Raw genomic sequence first — 7241 nt, forward strand, 5'->3', positions numbered from 1 at the left:
TGTTGAGACGTTAATTTGCACTCAACTTTGGATACACTCTTCACGTAAAGTATTAATAATTCAAGTTTTTATTTGTTATCAAAGTTCTTAATTTTAACTTTAACTCTTGTGAATTGTCGATTGATATATATAGGTAAATCACGGTTGAAAATTCTAAGTCTTTGGGAATATGAGATGGATATAGAAGATTTAGGAGTTTAGGTAATTTATTTTTTTATGTCAAATTTTTATTTAACATATGGTATTCTTATTTATGATGTATGTTAACATATTTATGTATTGTGCTATTTTAACAGAAAATATTGAGTTGTTTGTTAGAAGTTGTACTTTGGCAAAGAAAAAATATTTAATGTTAAAGACTTTATTTTGTGCTTTTTTTTACATTGAAAGTTATCTTTTAGGATTTTATTTTAAGGATTATGATTATAGTGTTATTTTATATTATTGGACTTACAATTTTGGAGAAAATATATTTGTGGGTTGTAGTAAATGTTTTGTAATTTTTTTTTAATTTTTCATTAGAATTTTCATATAAAACATTAAAACAGGTAGATGGAGAATGGAACCCCGCGAAAAATGCGGGAAATAGAGATGTGGTAAATATTCTCCCATGGTGGAATTGGGGCGGGGACGGAGAGAAAATCATAGTTCGAAGACAGGGAGCAGGGAGGCATCTCCCATCCCTGCCTTGTCCCGTTGCCATTCCTAAGGTTTATGTCTTGCACCGAATTTAAAAAGTACTATTGGACTTTTCCTGACTTAGCCCAATAGATCTTGTGAGTGCCTTCATTTCAGTATTACTGTTTTTGAGACGAACTATTGGTCTCGTTGATGTCTAACATCAATATAATGTAATTCTTCTAGTATTTAAATCCTTGAACATGAAAAAATTATCATTGTGCATCTTATCTCTAAATGACAAAATTGCTCTCCCAAACACGTATCAATATATTTTTTATTTCACTTAATTGAGCTGGTTGAAAATTTTCTTTAATTATAACATCACACTAGTGTAAATTTCTTGAGCAATTCATCAAGAGAAGTTGCATTTACTTCCCAAATTAGATCAGTGGTCAAATTTGATGAACTGGTTTATTTGTTTAAGTTGAAAAAAGTTAAAACAGAATAAACTAGTACGCCTCGTGGGAGCGAGTAATAGCATTGTTAGAAATTTTGTATGTTTTTACTGAGGAAAAATTATCTTATGCAACACTCACTAGACTAACCAATTAAATTCAAATAATATGTTATGGTAATTCATGATTAAAAAAACAAAATTTAGGTCTGTCAAATTAAGAAATACTTTAAAAAAATTCAACTTTTTTATTAGAACATAAATTAGTTATGTGATTATTGCATGTTGATTCACAATTTTAGTTAAAAATTATTTTTTTGATATTATAAATCTCAAGTAATTATAGTTATTTTAGTAATAATCACTTTCATTTATGTTTGTAAAGTTACCAAACATCTCTTGTAACGAAACCCTTTACATACTTCAACATAATAGATACAAATACCCAACTAGTGATCTTCATAATTTATTTTTAAAGTTTTTTATTTTTTTAACTGTAACATATACATATACATGTCACATCAAAACATAGAAGCTTTATGAAATATTTCATAATATGTTTTTCCTTAAATGATTCCCTCCACTGTTAAGGCTACTAGTTATAACTTTTTCATTTTCTAATGCATTATATAACATAATCTCTTAATTTATATTTTGTAAATTGAATTTAATACGTGCAAGATAACTATTTGTATGTGAAATATTTGATTATTTTATAAATATAAACGAAAAAAATTTGTTATTCAAAATAGGTTCAGTCTATAAAACTTACGAAAATCATAAACATACATTTTTCGCATTAATATCAACTTATAACAATTCTTTAAAAGTAAAATAAGTTTAATAAAAATGCCTTTACTTCGAATAGTCGAACCCATAAAACCAAACGCATCTAAAAACCTTATTCCTCTTGTCCAGTAACAGCGGCAGCCGCAACCACTACTCTATACCGCTTCTGCAACAGCAATAGCAACTCCAAACGCGACATGTAAGGACCGAAACTCAACCTGTACTTAGAGAAAACCCAAGGAATGGAAAAGCTGCAGCTCCGGTGATGATTTTCAATGAGCAAAACGGCGACAAAGAGCTTCAGTGACAACACAGCCACTTGTTGTCACACGCAGCACCGCCACCGTCACCTCCACTTTTTTGGTCAGCCTCAAACATCAAGGGCGGCGGCTCTGAAGGCTCTGGTGGCTGCAACGGCGGTGAAGGAAACAACCACACCTTCTTCTCTTCTCCATCGCGTCCTCTCTCTATCTAGTCTGACTCTTCTCACGGTAGCTCGATGGCAACGCTCCTCACGACTGCGGCTCCCTCCAGCGACTTCCCCCGAACAAAAGTGACGTCAATGTGAAGAGGAGGAAGATACGAATAATTTATTAAGAGGATTAGATTTTTTATTGGAGTTACGAATCAAAAGAAATCGAACACCGAAGGTAACGGTTCCATGGAGTTCACGCCCTATCTCTCTTTGTTCTCTTTCTTTTCTTTCTCCAAAAAAATTACCATGCATGGCTGATTGGTGATGATGATTAATGATAAGTTATGATATGTTTAATAAGGGGTTAGGTGTTGTGTATTAAGCCTGCTGAGTCAGCGATTAAAATTATAAATATTTTAAACGGATAACTATGAAAGTTGGATATAATAAAACACAAGTAATAATATATATAGGATAAATATGTATAAGTTACTAATATAAATGGCATTAGTATCATAATAATAAAAGATATACGATGAAACATTAGCAAAATAAAGGTTCAAACTAATAGGATAAATCATAATTAATTTAAACTTTAATAATCATAAAATTAATTTAATTATTCTTAGTAAATTAGTTTCTAAAAAGAAGGAGCACTAATTAATAAAATAAATTATAACTTATTTATAGTTAGATTTTTTTTTAAAATGTGGGTCGTTATATTCTACCCACCTTATAAACATTTTCGTCTTCGAAAATTGATACAAGATGAAAGAAATTTAAACCAACTTTACTTTTGAACACATTAGGAAAAAAGCAAAAAATTTTGGCATATATAGTTTCCAAATACTAAGAACTTGTATGATTTGAATATAAGAGAAAAGTGTGATGTGAAGTAGAAGTTATGTAAAATCTGCGAAATTAATAAATAATTAGCTAATATATTAATTATTTTTTAAAAAAATTAGAAAAGTTAATTTTTATAATTTAGAGGAGTAGAAATATTAAAAATACAAATTTTGACACTAATTTTAAAAATTTTGGCTCAAAATCGAACCAACGAACCAAACCGATTAAACTGTGCCCAAACCAGACCCAAGACCCAACCTGTTCACTCCCTTATAAGTGGCTTTAGCCACTTCTCCCTTAATGAAAGGGAAATTCACGTCGTTGAAGGGAGAAGAGAGAAATCGACGTAAAAGAAAAACCTAACGTCTCCGAAAATTCAATTGCCGATAACTTTCAATCCGGAGCTCCGATTGACAAGCCGTCAGTGGCTAAGTGTTCGTCTTGGAATTCTCTTCAATTCTCTTTGAACAAAGTAGTAAGAAATTAGCATTTCTCTCCCAGTTCTCCCTCTTCTCAATTTTGTGATTTTAGAGTTTGGGTATTGAAGAATTGAATAATTTTTATGTTTTAGGTGAACTCTAGTGCGGATAATCACTAGGTTTTGTCCAATAAATCTGTGGGTAAGATAAAGAACTGTTGAACCCTTGTGTATTATTGAATTAGTGAACCCTATGATGGTTATAGTGATATTGTGTGAATTAGATTGTGTTCTTGTTAATTTGGAGTTTAATTGGGGGATTTAGAACGAAATCCGAGTAATTAAGCTTGACGAATTGATATTTGGAAGTTTGGAACTTGTGAAAGAAGAGGTTTTTGAGGTGTTCCGAGCTTAGGGATGAATCGGCCGAGGTATAATTTTGGTTTCTCGTAGTTAATATTTAATGTCACATGAAAACTTAGGCTAGAAGGCCTTAAGATAGGAACGAACTGAATGAATTATTAATAGATTGTGTATATAATATGTGATGTGTGATTCAATTTCGTAAACGGTTTACTATTAGAGTTGGTTTGGTTTTGGAAAGTATTTAATATTTGAATTGGTTGGATTTTTAAAAAATTTGATACTGGAAATGAATTGAATGACCGAGAGGTGTTTGCTTTGGTGGTTGGGACCCTTAAAGGATGGCAAAAATTTGAGTTTTAGAGGAGATACTATCGAAATTTCTATAAGAATTTGAGTTTTGATTTGAAGTGTTATTTTAAAAAGAAAAAGATTATTATGTGGCTTGTATATTTGAGACTATCTGTTGACTCTTTGTTGCAAGATGTGACCGAGCACTTTAACTCTCCGGGTTCCCCCATGGGCATGCATATATATATATATATATATATATATGAATTTTGAATATTATATTATTGAGCTTGGAGTTTGACTCCATGAAATATTATTGAGCTTGGACTTTGATTCCATGGAATATTATTAAGCTCAGAGTTTGACTGCATAGTTATTATTTTTTAGCTTGGGGATGTGCACACAGAGGGACTGTCCAATGGTTAACTACCAGGACATGTCAGGTTGACTATATAACCGACAAATGAGACTCATCAGCCGTAGGACAGGCATACATCATGTGCATTTGTATGTTTTGCTTTGGTGTGCATTATTTTAGTTTTCTTAATTGCTTAACTCTGCTAATTTGCTACTTATTCTATTTACTGTAATTGCACCTCTGTCTGTGTTTTTCTTGCTTGAATTATATGTGTATATTTTTTGAGAGACCTCTCTTGGTGGAGGTGTGAGGGGGTTGTTCCACCGGTGATTCGGAGGATTGGAGGAGACAGTAGATTTAGAACTTGAATACCTTAGATAACTTACTTAATTTCTAGTTTAGTTGGGTATTTAAGCTGAAATTTGAGTATCGAAGTTCTAGGAATGCCTCTGGCTTTCCCGAGACCTTTTATATTAACTATGCATGTACCTTTACCATGCTGAGAATCTCCAGTTCTCATTCCATATATATTCTATTGTTTTTCAGATGCAGGTCGAGAGGCACCTCACTGAGCATCTGGAGTTTCCTGTGTAAGCGACGTGTGGTTATTTTGGGATGTTGTATTTTGTATTTATGCTATGTATATATGTATATAGATTCTCCTTTGTATATATTTTATGTTTGTCCTACCTAGAGGTTGACTTGGAGAAACAGGTGTTTATTCTGTAGTTTGAGTTATATTTTGGGTTGTATAAATATATATAATTATATACTCTGGCCGGCCTTAGCTTTGCAGGTCGAGTCTGGAGCTTGATATCTGTGTTTTGGAACTCTGATTTGTATATTATATATTTAGCCTTCTTTTGATCTTACCTATCCGTTTAACAATTATCCACGTGAATGTGAAACAATTTTTTGTTTTCATTTTTGTTTAGCCTATTCTTCAAGGCTCCTAGATATAATTTCTTTCAACTATATTTATATAAGTCTTTTCTTTTAGAGGTCCTAATACCTCACCACCTCTACTTTACGACTTAAGCATAACACTTTGTGTGGTAGGGTATTACAAGTTACAAGATGATTCGAGGATCGTTTTGTTGCGCCAAAATGAATTCAAGATCGTATCAAAGAGTACAAGATTCATGAAAAGAAGAATAAATAACAACAAAGAGAGATAGTCCAAAAGATTCAAGCAGATATTTACAAATAAGGTCAAGTTAGGATACATGCAAACAAATAAATAAGATTAGAAAATAAGCAAATCACTTTCCAGGAAAAAAATATGAACAAAGGACTTCAATGCAATTATAAAAGAAAGGATGGTGTTCCAAGTAACAGGATACAAATAGGTATTGCGATTCAAAACTGAGTTAATCGTGAAAAATCACATCTAATGTTCCCAAAACTTGTATTTGCATTACCTATTAATTCTATTTCATCTATGACAATTCATTATTATTTCCGTATACACAAATCATCAGTATTATGTTGGACAGACCGAATACCATGAGAGATGCAATGGTGGATTAACAGCATTAATCAATAGACAATCACGCATTTGAAACTTAAACTCTTGTCATTAGGACAAGTCCTACTGCATGACAGATACTCAAAGTATGCAGTAAAGCATAGTCCGTCCATTCCCAAGGCTCTAGCAAGAACGAATTGCTCTTATACCAGAATGTAACACCCTTATTATCATAATGTCACGCTTCCAGTAGCACCACTCAGATAGCGAGAAGTATTATGACGTCTTCATATATTTAGTAATAAAATAAGAGCCTTTGACTCGAAACCGTATCGTTGTTTTCTTTGAAAAACTGAAAGCTCATTTTCGCTAATACAAATATGCATATACATATATACGAAACTTTTTGTACAAGTAGCTTCTAAATATAATATACATACAAAATATACAATTCCTATCCCTTTTACAGGATTATACTAATAAAGGCGAAGAAAATATATAAAATATGTATACAAACAAAAGCAATGCATCTAGGAACTTAACAAAAGCTCCGCAAGCTTCCTTATCAGTCCTAAAAAGAGAAGTCTATAGGGGGTGAGAATATCGTCCTTGCTAGTTCTTAATAGAGTGTTTAAGAATTGTTATAAGAAGAAATTTTAAATAAAACGATTTTCAGTCGCAGTGATCATCAGTTCATTATCCAAATCTAAAACTTATATTTTTCTTATAAAATTTCACACAAAACAATATTCCATACGTTTCACCGCTTACTAATAAACCATTTCAAATAAGCTTACCACTGATCTAACCAATCCCGGCCTCTGTCCTAAATCAAATCAACACGGCCTCCGACCCAATTAAATCAACTCGGCCTCCGGCCCAATTAAAAATAAATCACCGCTATCATTAATCCACCACCAATACTTCAAAACAGAAATCAATCACAAGCACAAACAAATACAAGGCAAACACATTTAAAGAACAGTTACAGCAAGTATCATAGTTACTAGTTAAATAGAATTCATCAGATAGGCAAACCAAAATACTTAAGCATACCCAAACAAAGAAAACAAATGTAACATGATGCATGCCTGTCCTATTGGTCGTGAGCTCACGTGTCGGCTATACTACCAGAACCCGACACATTTCGGTAGCTAACTCGGATGCTGCCTCTCGTCAGCACATCTCCAGAAGGCATAACATCGAGGATTAGTG

This window comes from Arachis ipaensis, chromosome B04 (assembly GCF_000816755.2).
Source record: "Arachis ipaensis cultivar K30076 chromosome B04, Araip1.1, whole genome shotgun sequence".
Lineage (NCBI taxonomy): Eukaryota > Viridiplantae > Streptophyta > Magnoliopsida > Fabales > Fabaceae > Arachis > Arachis ipaensis.